The sequence below is a fragment of the Phoca vitulina genome, unplaced genomic scaffold (genome assembly GCF_004348235.1).
Source record: "Phoca vitulina isolate PV1807 unplaced genomic scaffold, GSC_HSeal_1.0 scaffold5, whole genome shotgun sequence".
Lineage (NCBI taxonomy): Eukaryota > Metazoa > Chordata > Mammalia > Carnivora > Phocidae > Phoca > Phoca vitulina.
The window spans coordinates 37938770-37956754 of record NW_022589708.1 but is presented as its reverse complement, the minus strand read 5'-3'; the positions used below and the strand labels follow the sequence as shown (position 1 = coordinate 37956754).

The window sequence follows — 17985 nt, the reverse complement described above, 5'->3', positions numbered from 1 at the left end:
AGGTTTCTATGATCCAACTAAATGATTTTCAACATTAACATTTTAGAGACAGTTTAGGATAGAGTATACATAACTAGCAAGGCATAAACTGGAGCTGCCCTCTTAGGTGGTGATATTTTAACAGAAATTAAAATCTTAATACAAAGACACTCTAGAATGTTAAGCACTGGTACATATTTAAATAGATGGGATTATTTGGGGGAATATTTCTCAAGACAGAATTATTTTTGTTCCATTTTCCTATAAAGGCAAATTGATAGGTTTACATCAGTATTTCTGCAAGATACTATTTGTACCTACAGGGGTCTGTGTTCAAAAAAGTTTGGGAAGCACTGGTTAGTGTGTATCTCTTAATATACCTAATGTGAGTCAGTATACTGAATTATTTGGAATTAAAAAAATTGTTTTTTATGGTTTTCCAAACGTATGTGACCATGGAAATTTTTTTTAATGTAAATCCTTACGATATGCAGTGAAATACTACTTGAGAAATACTGATCTAGAAAAGAAGGACATTGACTTGTCTTTGATTACAGTTATTTTTCCAAGGAACAAAGGCATAGTAAGATATATTAAGATTTTTAAAAAGCTATATATAAAGTTAGTAAACATTAAATGTAAAATTATGTCATATTGCCATATGTGAAATTATTTTAGTTGTTCACAATGGTTACTGCCATGTTTATATCTCCCCCGCCAAATATTTTGCAGTACATACAGCTCATGGAAAGCAATATGTGATGATCATAAGGCAATCTTTCTTCACTCTAAATAGAGATTTGAGTCACAGGAGAGCAGAAAGGGCATTATAGATTGATAGTGCACTCAAATGCTCACAGGTGAAAAAGAACATTGCAATTTCAAGGAAGTAAGGATAGCTCAGGAAAAACATAGTGTCCCATGTCTGCTGGTATAATGTTTAGTAAAAAAGGGAAATGAAGATGCAAAGAACAATGGTCAGAACATGAAATACTTTGCATGCAAAGCCAAAGTCTTAGAACGTGCCCTATAATCTGTGAAGAGGAGGCTTTATGTAGGGGGAATAACTGAGGAAAAATAAAAATGTTCATGGCCTGCATTTTTCTCCTGCAAATTAAAAGAACTTTGTTGAATTCCATGAATAATATATATTCTTATAACTTGGATGAGCTATTTTAGTGAATAGAAAAATGTTACTGAGAAATTGGTACTGCTCTTTAATAATGAAAATTAATATTAATATCTGGAAATATTTTAGAATGAACAACACAAAAACAGCTTTATTGTTCATCCCCTTCACTTGTGACCTGGCAGGTTTACCTGTATGATCTCACTGTATTCTCACTTTATAGCAAAAACAATTAAAGTTTGGAGACTTCAAGTTACTTTCTCAATCTCACACTTAGAAGAGCTGGAGATTCAAACTGATTCCTTTCAATGCAGTGTTTATTTAACACCTTTTTAGTGTCAGGTACTGTGTGGGCCACTGGGAATAGAGCAATGAACAAAATAGTCCTCTCTCAGCCTTTTCAAAACCAGGCCTTTTTATTTTGTAGATTAGGCTCTCTGTCTACTTGGGCCAGCCCCGCTGAAGCATCATTACCGCCTGAGATCTCCTGGAATGGCCAAATGCTAGGGCATAGTTACTATCGTTGAATTGCTCCACAAATTCTAGACCCAAGCGCCAGCAGGGGCACAACATTGCATCATTCACAGGCTGAGCATCTCTACAAATTCCTTTTGTGAAACCCTTCATTCTCAAGTTTGTGGTTACATATTGGTTGTACCACATTCACTCTATCCCCCTGTGTTTTCCTTTGCAAAAAATGAACACTGCACTTCAAATTAGATTACCAAGCTAAAAGGTGTATATGCTGGTGGTAGGCACTGAGTTGCTCATGCCTGTGCGGCCTGAGAGAGAGCTGCAGAATAATTTGTACCAGGAGTGCGCTGTGACTTAGAAAGATAATTAAGGCTTATTTAATATAAATAAGCCCTTCTACTTAGTGGAGAAAAAAAAAATCTATAGGAATAAGACTAGACACCAATTGGGAGATAAGTTGGAAGGTTGTCGCAGAGAGCAAAATAAGAAATTATAAAAGTCCAGCCAAAGTAGAGGAAATAGGATACAGAGTGTTGATTAGGAAAATATATAGAGAATAAAAACTGAAGTATTTAATGGCTGACTAGGTGGAAATGAAAACAGAAGAATCTAGAGTAAATTCTATATTTCTGAGTTGTACACTGTAATACTTCTTTAAGGAAGGAAGAATGGAAAATGTGAACTACTCTGTTTAAAAAGGTTGAGTCTGTGTGTCTATCACAGATAAAGGTTGCTATTTCCCTGCTAATTTTATTTTCGCACACTTGGATTCCTAGAAAATTCCATTATTTTTGTGGCTTATTCTACTACTTATTTTTTTTTTTTTAAGATTTGATTTATTTATTTGAGAGAGAGAATGAGAGACAGAGAGCACGAGAGGGAAGAGAGTCAGAGGGAGAAGCAGACCCCCCACTGAGCAGGGAGCCCGATATGGGACTCGATCCGGGGACTCCAGGATCATAACCTGAGCTGAAGGCAGTCGCTTAACCAACTGAGCCACCCAGGCGCCCTATTCTACTACTTATATACTCACCATGACTCTAACATGATATGTATGACTAGCTCTCCATACTCTACAATACACTTTCTCTCCTAAGCTTCAGACTCTTAAATCCACTTCCCTACTAGACACCTCCAGGTGAATTTCCCACAGGTAAATTAATTCAGTATGTCCTAATCTGTACTTATAGTATTTGTATCCAAAATTGTTCTCCCTGCTACATAACACATATAAACTGTATAATCTGGGTTGGCTTCCTTTAGTTCTATAAACCCATTTTCTCATCTACAAAAGAGGAATAATGCCTACACTAGGTTATTTCTATAAAGAGTAACAAGACAGAAGTATTAGCATTATGTTCTTACACTAGTAAAAGCTCAACAATTAAAAACTGTTGATGATTGGTTCATTCAGTCATTAACTCTGAAACAAATATTACTGAGTAATTGTTTTGTGAAGGCACTATTATAGGTACTAAAGGTGCAGCAATAAACTAAGGCCTCAATTCTCCTACAGTTCCATTCTAATTGGCGGAAAACAAATGATAAAAAAATAAATATATGATAAAGTTAATGGTATAAGAGCTACAAAGATAAATAAAGCTAGCTCTGTGAATCCAGATAGGTAGGGGTGATCTTTCTGGTAAAGAAATCACTGAAGGTCATTCTGAAGAGGTGACATTTGAGCAAAGACATGGTAAAGTGAAGAATGAATGGGATGAAGAGCTTTCAAGGCAGAGACTAGGAAATGAAAAGGTAGAAGTATGCTTGGTATATTTAAGGATTAGCAAGAGGTCAGTATGGCTGTTGTTAAGTGAGCAAGAGGTGAAATCCACAGGAGATAAGGTCAGAAAGATAGCCACAGGCCAGATATTCTGATGTTTATTTATTGCATACTATGGATTGTTGTTTATTCTAGAAACACCAGAGGGAGGTATAAAATGAAGCTTCTTTAAAAAAAACTGTTAAAAAATAATAAACAACAATAATAACATAACCTTGTATAAAGAAATAATGAAAAATTATTTTTAAAAAGTCAGAGTGATATTGTGATCAGATTAAATTTAAAATGATACTGTTTTACAGTTGTTTGGATGAACAGCACTAGTTGAATCAGATTTTATTTTTTTCTCTGTATAGTTTGGCCCTTCTTGTACATACATATTATTCTTGAATACAGCTTACTTATTCCAACATTTTTTTAATTACCAAAACTATTCTTAACAAGTGGTAAAAATTATGCATTTTAACCTACTTTAGTTTTCACTTTAAAATGCATTTGGCTCATTTTAAATATTCAAGATGCAATCATGTTCTATTTTGATTATCTTCTAGGAAATTTCATAATTACAGTATGTTACATTAAAATTTTACATATATGCTTGAATCCAAGATTCTGTACGTCCCATAAGACATTTTTTATAAGAAAATACAAATCAGCTGACCTTCAATCCAATATAAAGATATTTCATTATTCAAATTAGTGTTTTGGGATGGTGATATGCAAAAATGTTAATATTTACACAAAACATTTACTGAGGACTATAAACATAGAAATGTCATATTTAATTGGCTACAACATAGCTACACCTCAAGAACTTTTTTTTTTTCTCATTAAACTTTTGTTTTAATGGGTCTCAAAATTCTGTGACAGATTTTTGGTCAAGTTATTTCCATTAAAAAGTACTGATTTTAAAAACTAATAACTTAAAACTGCCACACACACACCAAAAATCAACAAATGGTCCACAAAACATTCTCCTTTCCTTCTGAAGGTTTTACGATGCATTATTATCATTAACCAGTCTTTTTACTATTAAACTTAAAGGGCCAATTGACACAAACCGTTCTGAGACCATTCTTCCACCACTGATTAAGACTGGAGTGGCAGGTATTGGGGATAATATTCATTTAGCCTTCTGAGCTTTCTGGGCAGACTTGGTGACCTTGCCAGCTCCAGCTGCTTTCTTGTCCACTGCTTTGATGACACCCACAGCAACCGTCTGTCTCATGTCACGAACAGCAAAACGGCCCAGAGGAGGATAGTCAGAGAAGCTCTCAACACACACAGACTTGCCAGGAACCATATCAACAATGGCAGCGTCACCAGATTTCAAGAACTTGGGACCATCTTCCAACTTTTTTCCAGAACGATGATCTATCTTCTTCTTCAGCTCAGCAAACTTGCAAGCAATATGCGCTGCGTGACAATCCAGCACAGGTGCATATCCAGCACTGATTTGGCCTGGATGGTTTGGGACAATTATCTGAGCTGTGAAGCCAGCTGTTTCCAGTGGTGGGTCATTTTTGCTGTCACCAGCCACTGCCATGACGAACATCTTTGACAGATACGTTCTTGATATTGAAGCCCACACTGTCCCCAGGAAGAGCTTCACTCAAAGCTTCATGGTGCATTTCAACAGACTTTACTTCAGTTGTAACATTGACTGGAGCAAAGGTGACCGCCATGCCAGGTTTAAGAACTCAGCCCACAGGGACAGTACCAATACCACCAATTTTGTAGACGTCCTGGAGAGGCAGACACGAGGGCTTTTTAGTTGGATGAGTTGTTGGCAGAATGCAATCCAGAGCTTCAAGCAGTGTGGTTCCACTGGCATTCCCATCTTTATGGGTGACATTCTATCCCTTGAACCAAGGCATGTTAGCACTTGGCTCCAGCATGTTGTCAACATTCCAACCAGAAATTGGCACAAATGCTACTGTGTCAGGGTTGTAGCCAATTCTCTTAATGTAGGTGCTGACTTCCTTAACGATTTCCTCATATCTCTTCTGGCTGTAGGGTGGCTCAGTAGAATCCATCTCGTTAACACCAACGATTCGTTGTTTTACACCCAGGGTGTAAGCCAGAAGGGCATGCTCACGGGTCTGCCCATTCTTGGAGATACTGGCTTCAAATTCATCAACACCAGCAGCAACAATCAGGACAGCACAGTCAGCCTGAGATGTGCCTGTAATCGTGTTTTTGATAAAGTCTCTGTGTCCTGGGGCATCAGTGATGGTCACATAATACTTGCTGGTCTCGAATTTCCACAGGGAGATATCAATGGTGATACCACATTCACGTTCAGCTTTCAGTTTATCCAAGACCCAGGCATACTTGAAGGAGCCCTTTCCCATCTCAGCAGCCTCCTGCTCAAATTTTTTGATAGTTCTTTTGTCGATCCCACCATATTTGTAGATCAGATTACCAGTAGTGGTAGACTTGCCCAAATCTACGTGTCCAATGATGACGATGTTGATGTGAGTCTTTTCCTTTCCCATTTTGGTTTAGGTTGAGCGGTGGTTTTCACCACACCTGTGTTCTGGCGGCAAACCCGCTGCGAAAAAGCCACCTCAAGAACTTTTAAAGAATTGTTTACTTTTTCATTTAAATTTTCTTTTTTTTAATTTTAAAGATTTATTTATTTGAGAGAGAGAGAAAGAGAGAGCACATGCACATGGGGGTGGTGGAGGGGCAGAGGGAGGAAAGAGAGAACCTCAAGCAGACTCCCTGCTGAGCGAGGAGCCTGACACAAGGCTCAATCTCAAGATGCTGAGATCACGACCTGAGTCAAAATCAAGAGTCAGACATTTAACTGGCTGAGCCACCTAGGTACCCCAAGAATTGCTACTCTTTTATAAGAAAATTATGTTTGTATTTCTTTGTATATACACATCCTGAAAGCTTGATTTCATTAGTACTCAAAATATTTGTAGGGACTGATCCCATAAAAACATCCAAACACTTTACTGTGGAAGGAGATACAAACACTTCCAATAATAATTTATTTAGGATTTGAATTTAGTAATATGCTGGGCAAGGAAGAGTTTTGACTCTCTGAAGAGAGTTCAGTGAGTCTCCTCAACTCTGAAGTAGAACAGTGTCATATAGAATAAGGCAGAAATACCTCCCACTTATGATAGAATTGTAAAGGCATTTACTGATTGCTTATAGAAGGAAACTGGAAATCTATCTTGCTTATTATTATCACAGTGTGATGCTGTTTTAGCAGGCATAAAATGAAGCTCACTTCTTAAAAAGGTCTGAAATGTTAAGACTTGAGTTGGCTTGGGGTCATGGAGGTGTCAGACCCATGCATATGCACATGTGAAAAACTGAACAGAGATCTCCTTTATCATTACTTACACTCGTTTAGCATCCTATAATCTCAAGGATAGAAACCCCAAGGATGTATTTCAAGATGTTATTTGGTTCAGTAACTGTTGGTCTAGTCAACATTTTTTGTTGTTATTCTTTTCTGTTTTTCTGTTTTTATTTGATTTTTGGCTGTAGTAAATTGGTTGCAATTACTCCATCCCTGGTTTGCTGTAGACACCTAAATGCCTTTGCACATACTGTTTCCTTTGCCTTTCAATCAGTGTTAATAAATATCTATTAACAATGTGTATTTAATAGGTATTTATTATACATTACTTATGTGCTAAGAAATAGGATATATAATGGTGAACTAAAAAAAATTACAAGATTTATTCATTCAATATGTATTTTGAATATCTACTTTGTGCTAGGCATTGTGCTATGAAGTAAAGATAGTATGATGAGCTAAACATAAATTACCACCATCATCATAGTGTTGAAGGAAACCAGAATGTCAGCCCTACACATGTCTTTTTGCACATAAAAATTATTTTGAGCTGAAGGTAATTAAAAGGGAGCAAATTCAGAGTTTTCTCTGCCATCCATGTCCTCTTCTGCTTCAACCCAGAAATAAATTCTTCTTTTACTAGCGACAAACTCTTTATCAACCAAGAGATGACACCAGAGGAATCTCAAACAAAACTTACTCCATTAGTTTCCTCTCATATATTTTCCTTACCACAGTTTGCCACCCTTGGAAGCCTAAAACTGCTTTCCTTTGTCCTGTTTTTTCTCTATAATTTATTTTTCTTTGTTGAAGATGCCATGTAAGCAAGCGTTCTATGCCACCTGTTTGAGTTACTTTTCATTGAGGTTTCTCCTATATGATGTGTGATGCATGTTAATAAACTATCTGTTTTTCTCTTGTTAATCTATCTTTTTATTAAAGAACCCCAGCTGAAAGCTATGATGTTTTAGCAGTAAAATTTTGTCTCACCTAAATATTTACATTCAAGTGGAAGGTTCAAAAGTAAATGATGTAAGATAAGTCTTGTTAGGAGTATCAAAGCAAAAACTGCACTGGGCAAAGTTAAACAGGGAAGGAAGATTTTTTTCAAGGGTATCATAATAGGGGAAGTAGTCCAAAACTAATATGAACTCAATTTTACTGAAACAAAGGGTGAGAGAATTTTCAAGAGTTGGAATGAACTAGTGAAAAAGTACTAGAGGATATCTGAAAGGAGGCTGATCAGAGATATATGTGGAATACATTGAATTATTACCTGAGTTTGCAGATATTTTTCTCTGTCATTAGGCTACCTGTGTTTCCTAACTGGCTGCCATGGAAATTAGGCTCCTATCAATTTCACAGGGACTGAGAGATAGAAGTACTATCTTTCTTGAAAGAGATGTCTCCTATGTGTGTGAGAAAGATATTCCTGGGTTGTAAGTTTTCAAGAGACTTTTTCAAAAAGACTAACATGAATTTCAAAGGGGCACAGAAAGAATTCACAATTATATGTTTTCTAAATAAAATATTTTAAGAAAAGAGAGGTCTGGGACTAGAATGAGGAAGAAGCCTGTCTAACATTCAGTCAAGCTGAGGTTAGTGTGAAGGCCATCTTGGTCAAGAGAAAGCAAGCAGGAGAGAGTAATGGAGAACAACTAGTCAAGAAAGAATTTTAAAGAGATGACTGAGGAGGTGATATTGAGCAGTGGCAAAGAGGTAAATATTCCAAAAGTATTCCACAGAGGGGCCAAAGTTTCTTGGCAGGGAGAAAAGAAAAAATATTTTCTTCCCTAATGTTCCCCTTTTAACCCCCATTCTCAACATTGTCCTAAAACAGCTGAAAAATTTAAGTAGTTTCTCTAGTTTTCTCTTTTATATCCTGGGGCTAGAGGACAGCCCTGATCATAAATACTTGACTTCTATTCCCCAGCTCTTCAGCTCTGTAAGATGGCTCCATACTGAAATATATCAAAACATGAGGCTAACTTTCACCACAGTTATTTAACATAGTACTTGAAGTCCTAGCCACAGCAATCAGACAACAAAAATAAATAAAAGGTATTCAAATGAGCAAGGAAGAAGTCAAACTTTCAGTATCTGCAGATGACATGATCCTCTATATAGAAAACCCAAAAGAGTCCACCAAAAAAACTGCCAGAACTGATACAGGAATTTAATAAAGTTGTAGGATACAAAATCAATGTACAGAAATCTGTTGCATTTTTAAACACCAGTAATGAAGCAGCAGAAAGAGAAATCAAGGAATTGATCCCATTTACAACTGCACCAAAACCAATAAGATACCTAGGAATAAACTTAACCAAGAGATAAAAGATCTGTGCTTTAAAAGATATAAAACACTGATGAAAGAAATTGAAGATGACACAAAGAAATGGAAAAACATTTCATGCTTATGGGTTGGAAGGACAAATATTGTTAAAATGTCTATAATACCCAAAGCAATGTACATATTTAAAGCAATCCCTATCAAAATACCACCAGCATTTTTCACAGAGCTAGAACAAACAATCCTAACATTTGTATGGAACCACAAAAGACCCCAAATAGCCAAAGAAATCCTGAAAAAGAAAAGCAAAGCTTGAGGCATCACAATTCTGGACTTAAGCTATATTACAAAGCTGTAGTAATCAAGACAGTATGGTACTGACACATAAATAGACACATAGATTAACAGAACAGAATAGAACACCCAGAAATGGACCCACAACTATAGGGTCAATTAATCTTTGACAAAGCAGGATAGAATATCCAATGGAAAAAAAGACAAACTTTTCAACAAATGGTGTAGGGAAAACTGGATAGCAACACACAAAAGAATGAAACTGGACAACTTTCCTACACCATATGCAAAAATAAATTCAAAATGAATTAAAAACCTAAATCTGAGACAGGAAATGATTAAAATCTTAGAGGAGAAGATAGGCAGTAACCTCTTTGACATCAGCTGTAGCAACTTCTTACTAGATATATTTCCTCAGGCAAGGGAAACAAAAGTGAAAATAAACTACTGGGCTCAACAAAATAAAAAGCTTCTGCACAACAAGGGAAACAATCAACAAAACTAAAAGGCAACCTATGAAATGGGAGAGGATATTTGCAAATTACATATCTGATAAATGGCTAGTATCCAAAATCTATAAAGAACTTATCAAACTCAACACCCAAAAAACAAATAATCCAGTTAAAAAATAGGCAGAAGATAAACAGACATTCTTCCAAAGAAGACATCCAGATGGCCAACAGACACATGAACAGATGCTCAACCTCATTCATCACCAGGGAAATACAAATCGAAACTAGGATGAGATACCACCTCATACCTATCAGAATGGCTAGAATTAACCACACAAGAAACAGCAGGTGTTGGCAAGAATGCAGAGAAAGGGGAACCCTGTTGCACTGTTGGTGGGAATGCAAACTGGTGTAACCACTCTAGAAATGGAGGGTCCTCAAAAAGTTAAAAATAGAACTACCCTATGATCCAGCAATTGCACTACTAGGTCTTTACCCAAAGTATACAAAAATACCAATTTGCAGGGATACATGCACTCCAATGTTTATAGCAGCATTATCAACAATAGTCAAATTATGGAAAGAGCCCAAATGTCCATCAACTGATAAATGGATAAAAAAGAGGTGATATAATAGTGGAATATTACTCAGCCACCGAAAAGAATGAAATCTTGCCATTTGCAATGATATGGACGGAGCTAGAGAGTATCATCCTAAGTGAAATGTCAGTCAGAGAAATACAAACACTATATGATTTCATTCATATGTGGAATTTAAGAAACAAAACAACCAGATGGGTGGTGGGGGTGGCGGGGAAGAGAGGCAAACCAAGAAATAGACTTAACTACAGAGAACAAACTGATGGTTACTGGAGGGGAGGTGGGAGGGGGGATGGGTTAAATAGGTGATGGGATTAAGGAGTGTACTTGTTGTGATAAGCACTGGGTATTGTATGTAAGTGTTGAATCACTAAATTCTACACCTGAAACTAATACTACACTGTATGTTAACTAACAGGAATTTAAATAAAAACTTAAAAACAAACAATCCAACCCAATCCAACCCAAACCAACCCAAACCAACCAACCAACAAACAAAAACACATGGCTATGGGAGAGTAAAGGGAAAGGACTATATACATTTCTTTTTTTTTTTTAATTTTTTTATTGTTATGTTAATCCCCATACATTACATCATTAGTTTTAGATATAGTGTTCCATGATTCATTGTTTGTGCATAACACCCAGTGCTCCATGCAGAACGTGCCCTCCTCACTACCCATCACCAGGCTAACCCATCCTCCCAACCCCCTCCCCTCTAGAACCCTCAGTTTGTTTTTCAGAGTCCATTGTCTCTCATGGTTCTTCTCCCCCTCCGATTTCCCCCCCTTCATTCTTCCCCTCCTGCTACATTCTTCTTCTTCTTTTTTTCTTTCTTAACATATATTGCATTATTTGTTTCAGAGGTACAGATCTGAGATTCAACAGTCTTGCACAATTCACAGCGCTTACCAGAATACATACCCTCCCCAGTGTCCATCACCCAGTCACCCCATCCCTCCCACCCCACCCCCCACTCCAGCACCCCTCAGTTTGTTTCCTGAGATTAAGAATTCCTCATATCAGTGAGGTCATATGATACATGTCTTTCTCTGTTTGACTTATTTCGTCAGCATAATACCCTCCAGTTCCATCCACGTCGTTGCAAATAGCAAGATCTCATTCCTTTTGATGGCTGCATAATATAGGAAAGAAATGTTCTTTTATGTGTTTCACGCACTGTGTTGCCTTACACAAGGACACAATGTTAACTGTTAAAATATCTTTAACCATTGTTACTATTTAATAAATGTTTAATCTACAGTATCTTTAACTTACATTCAGTACAATTATTTCTGCAAAAATATTAGAATGCAATTCCATACTGCCATACATTTTTATGGCTCTTATACATTTCCAGTGATTGACAATTATATTCATAATAAAAACTTGCCTCCTCAGCCATCTCCTTATAGTAGGCTAAAAACTCCAAATCAGAACATGGGTCACCCTGTCTGACTGAAAATGTAAACTGATTCATAGAATTTTTTTTTCAATCTCAGAAGTATTGTTTTATTTTTAATCATAGAATTTGTTTTAATCATAGAATTTTTTAGACAATGAATAGATCATTATAATAGTGATGATCTATTCCAAACAACTGCTAACAAAGTGCTACCAAGTAGAGGTCCACTAGGTCCTTTTTCAACAAATAAATAAGCTTCATTAACATTTAATTTGTACATTAATAAGAATGAGATACTTGAATATTCTCTCAGGTATGTTAAATATTTCCCATGCCATTTTATTTCCTTATTACTAAAATGGTTTCTTTTTTATACAAAACTAAGGGGGGATAAAGTAAACTCTAGTCATAAAATTCCAATGCAGTGAGTTTTATTATTACTCCCTCTCCCTCATAAACACCACACAGTGAATTTTCAAAAACTGGCTTCTGGACTAGCTGGATTTATAAAGTTGAATGCCTTATAAATAACCTGGATAAAGAATGGAAAAATTTCATAAGGAGTAACCATACAAATTAGTTTATATGATAATATTCTAAAATTACTGCTCAGTTTGAATAGTAATAATTTTAGGGAAAAAAGTTATATCTGTCTCTCATAGTCATATTTTTACTGCAACAAATATGTACTTTTATCTTTCAATAAAGTAAAAATTTTAAATTTAAGCAAAATCCTGATTAGGGTGAAAGTGGATAGTATGGACAGCAACTGACTGAGAAGTCCTTAGTTGTTCTAAAGGTATTTTTTTTAAGAAACTAGATTAATGAAAATATTATGGTAGAACATAAATTAATGAAGCCTTATTCAGATGTGAGTTAACTGTTCATTCTCTTTCAAATTTTGCTATTAGTATGTGAACAGAAAACAAAATCTGATACTACAAAATTCCTTGTTTAAAACTATCTTTAATTATACTATAATTTAAACAGAGAAATAATTTCCTATGAAATGGAACTTGTTCTTCACTAAAAAATGAAGAGCTATAAAGTTAACATTAGCCAACATTATTTAAACACTGAGAATGATTTTTACATTTTAGTAATTTGTTAATTTTAGTTCACATTTTTAAGTAAGTAAATGCATTCATAATTCATTAGAAACAATTGTGTTTATTCATATGTAATGTGTTCTCAAATTATTATGCAACAGTAGTATTCTTTGTTATGTAAATACTGGGTTGATATGGCCACCAAGCACAGAGTTTTCTCTCTGTGAGGATTTGCCTATTTCCACCTTGTCAAGGATAAAAATCCCCAATTGCTATGCACTATCATCAGTGTAGGGTACAAAATAAAGGCACTGTGTAGCAAGGAGGAAGCGGTCAATATCTCATTAGTCCTGCTGAACAAGATTTACACTGCAACACATCCTCAAGCTTCAGTCTATAAATTATGTAGAACTGTTACTCCCCAATTCGGTGACATATTTGTGGCTGCTATTTAAAAGATAGAACAATCCTTTCATGTAAATAATTTAACTAGAGGTCTGGGTTCTAAAAAAGCAAATTTTAACAGGAACATTTTATAGGTATGTTAATGGATGAAAGTAATTTTTATAAAATCATATTCTATGATGGTAGATATATGTTTGTAAGTCTTTTTAAGACACAGAATAATGAGATTAGCATTTATTTTATTTAAAAAAAAGAATTGATAAATATTTTGAATACCTTGGGCTGTACCTAGACCTTAAGTGTTCATATGTTCTTCAGTAGCCTGGATTCCGCCCCCCACGCCCCCGAGGACTTAAAAATAGTAACATGGCGTAACGCCCATTTTATTAAAATAACAAAAATACTTTAAAATAGACAAAATAATAGTTTCCTAGAGAAAGTATAGGAATTTATTACATTATCTTTTATAGTCTAGATAAGAATGATTTCATAGACATCATTTGGACTAATAAGTTAGTAGGACCTGAATTTGACTGCTGGTACTTATATCTATTAAGGGAAGTGAAGGTGGGCACATTACTTAAGGTTTCTGATGCACAGTTCACTCATCTAAAAAAAAATGGTGTAACTAATTTTTATTTACCATAAACTTGTGAAAAACTTAACATATGTGCATTAGGATCCCTCAAAGAATATGCACCTCTAAATGTATAGACTATTGCTGTTTGATTTTTATTCTTGGTTTTAACACATGCCTTCACCATTACTTATTTGTAATGACATAATAATGGCATCATTAATTTAATCTTTTCAGCCTCATATTAATCACACCACCACCCTATTCAAAACTTTCTCTTAATTTCTTTAATCAAGGGTTTGAGGGCTTTTACTATTTTTCTATTTTTTTAAATAAATCTATTTTTTTCTTTCCCCTTACTATTTCCCTTCCCCCAAACATACATTCCTGTCAAACTATGTGACTTCATATTTCCTAGATATTTCTTCCTCTGTGCCTTTATGCATGTCATTATTTCCTCATTCTGAATTACCTTTCACTCACTGCTGATCTAGCCTATAAAAATTTCTCATCTTCTAAGAATCAGTCAAATCCTACATATAATTTTTACTGACCCTCATCTTTCCCTTTCCTTACGGTATATTATGTGTATAGTATTTACATAGACCACATAATAAATTGGTTTATTTTGCAAATTGTATAAATTTTATATCTACTTTCTTAAATTATAAATGATATTATGGCTCCCAAACCACCTTATATATCTTTGTAACCCTAAACTCTAGTGTGTATATTGGGTGTGTGTGTGTGTGTATGCTTTTTCTGAAGAGTATTGAGCTTACCTGAAGCATGTTTTGCTAACAGAAATGAATCAGTTCCCAAATGAAAATCAGATAATTTGATCTTTTTTCCCCCATTAAACATAACACTCAAGTACAGAATATATATTGCAATGTGTAATAGTATTGTAGTCAAAGTTCTCTGTAACATGATTTCTGACAATTTAGAAAGCAATTTGTAAATGCAACAGAAATAATCTTGAAACAATTTTTAAATTATTTTTTTCATATTTACAAAAGGTTAAGATATAACTTTGTTGACATATAACTTTATATATACTTGGAACACCGAAACACACATTTATTGAGGGTATTATATAAATGAAGGTGCAGAACACCTTTACAAGGCTTTATTATGGAATGATTATAAACTAACACTGAGGTTAACAAAACATTTGCTTAAGAGTACTTAAAAAGAAACCAAAAACTTACTAATACTCAGTGAGCCAATGTCACTAAAAAGCTTCAAGGAAAAGGAGTCATTTTAAAATTAATATATTGCCTAACCTACAATTTAGACAACAAACAGAAAGGAACATGAAAATATATTCAGACTGATGCTTTTTGCAAAAAGAATCTGGCAGCAACATCCTGTACCAGGGGGAGTTTATGCAGGTTCCTCCTGGGCCAGAAGCCAGTAGAGGATTGTAATAATCTAATCCTGAAATAACAAAAGCATGGATGACCATTTCAAGGTCTAATTCAAATAGACATGATTACTAACCTAATAGGGATTCCTTTATGTGAAAGACAGAGTACCTTCTTTAGAAGACTAAATAGTTTAAAACAAAATAAATACAGGAAGTGGAGGAAGCAATAATAATATTTTATAATTATTCATTTTTACCAGTAATTGAAACATTTAGCTCAATAAAAGAAAAACTTAAAAAAATAAATATTATAAAACATATTAAGACAAAAAAGGAACATATTACAGCTTCAATTATTTCTGTAAATATTCTTCCACAGTCCATAGTGAATATATATCATATACTGTAGGTAAACTGGCTGGCTAAATTATGGGAATCAGACAAATACAAAGTACTACTGACCATTATTTTTATTTTATTTTTTAAAAGACTTTATTTATTTATTTGAGAGAGAGGGAGAGTGAGAGGGAGCATGAGCAGAGCAGAGCAGAGTTAGAGGGAGAAGCAGACTCCCCGCTGAGCTGGGAGCCCGAGGTGGTGCTCCATCCCAGGACCCTGGGAGGCAGACGCTTAACCGACTGAGCCACCCAGGCTCCCCATGACCATTATTTTTACTATCTGATTGGAATCTAACTCCACTAGAAATACTTTAAAATGTATAAAATAAGCAATATATTAAAGTGATGAATTAACAGTTAACAATGAAATAATACTTGTAATAAAATGAAAAATCATATTTTAAAAATCCCATCTTAGACTGAATAAAGAAGAGAATAAAAGAAAGACCCATATTGCCAATAGGAAGAGTAAAACAATGACTGCATATATGTATGAATGATATATGAATAAATGATATGAATTAGGGGTTATATATGTTATACTCTATGACCACCATCAAAAGTCAAGTTAAGCTCAAAGAAAATAAAAGTCATCCTCAACATAGTTGTTTTGTGTTGTTAGCAATGTTGGTACTTAAACAGGATTTTATATTTACAAGATTTTTAAACCTTGAATTTCTGTCCAACTGAGGCTTTAAATTATCTTCACTTCTCAGTTCATTCAAACCAGGTTGTTTGATCTCCCTCTCACTCTCTCTCCATGCACAGACACACACACAGGACATATAATTATATAATCAGTTTATCATAACTGAAAACTATTAACTTTGATATTTAACATGTTAAGTTTATCTATAGTTCCATGAGTTCACACTAAATAAGACTAAGCTGATAGATCTTTCAATGAGTAGCTAGCATTCCAAAACTTACGTCAGTCTGTAGGCTGATGTGCCACACTGGGGCCATGCTGAAGGAATGGAAATGTGTATACCCAGAGCTTTAATGAATCCTGATAATACAAATCTGTTGATATTCCACAGAATCCTAAATGAAGTATTAATAAATAGCTGTTTGATAAACTTATGAAATTTGCCCTTTCCTTGGAGATTAAGCAGTCAAATCATGAATTAGAGTCTTGGAAAACTAGTAAGTGAATTTGTCATAAAATTTGCTAAAATACCCATAATAAATGATGGCATAAAATATCCAAATATTTACATGACTAAATTAAAAATATATATATATTTGTCTATTCTTTCCTTAAGAAAAAATATAGCCTATTCTATTCAACCATGACTAATAAAAATTTCTATTCATGAAACAATCAATTTGTAAACAGGGATTACAAGATTGTGAAAACAGAACAAAATCTTAATAGATGCTTGACTCCTCTATTTAGTGAATATGAGAGTCATTTTAATGATTCACAAAGGAAGAGTTTTATACTTCCCTCTGAATTTTATATGAGAGAACTTGAGGACCAAAATATGGATTTTATTAAGGCTATACTGAGTTTAGCACTGAAATACAAAGAAAAACTGCATGTAAAAATAGCTATTTCTATAGAAAGTGGAGGCAGGGGAGGAGGAAGAGGAGCAAAGACCAGCCAAGTTCAAGCACATAAGCTCAGGAAGAACTAAAGAGAAGTTTACAGAGTAAAGTGGTTCAAATGTTCCCTTCTGGATTGTTGTAATAAAGTCATTAAAATAAATTGTTCCTGGAGGAAAAAGCAGGTTTTTGATCTAAACCTAAATTTAAAGTCTAAAGGGTATAGGTGGATTATATTTTGGAAGCAAGATTAGGAGACTGTCAAGAAACAACCAAAAAACTTTTGGCAAATATTTAGTGTTGGAAAAGGAGAGAATCTTGTCTTATCTATTCATATTATCAAAAGAAGCAAGATTTCCTGACCCTAGAGAGTCTCTGATATAGACATACAGGGTCCTCTCCCCTAGCTTTTGTTAATATTTTTTGAACCTAGATAAAGACCTTCAGATTTATTATCAAAAGAACATTTTAAAAGAGCATAATCTTCTAGTTAAGGGAATCCTGTGTTTGAAATATTAAAAAGTAACAGAGCACAACAAATTGTCATCACTGATCTACTAACTGCCTTTAGCAGCTAAGCAGCAGAACTGTCCATCTGTAGGATCTTTACTGGGAACTACTACAAACTTCAGGGCTGTCATCAGGCCACATACCTACCCTTCAAGCCAGAGAAGAATAATGCTTTCTTCTTTTCCATCTTCCAAATATCATGTAAGTACATTGTTTTAACAAAATCTAAACCACAATTTTGCTAACAATACTGCCTGGAAACATGACTGTAGTTTGCCAGTGTGTATAATAGGAAAAAAAATTCAGGAAGACATAGATGATCACTGAATCAAAATACAGTATACAGAATTACTTACTCATTAATCATTAATCAGCGATCTGAAAAAATACAGCTATAAAAAT

At 34.7% G+C, this 17985-nt stretch overlaps 1 pseudogene; it reads right to left on the bottom strand.

Moving 5' to 3' along the window:
• Positions 1-4424: 4424 nt before the first annotated feature.
• Positions 4425-5863, bottom strand: LOC116631305 (annotated as a pseudogene).
• Positions 5864-17985: the final 12122 nt, after the last annotated feature.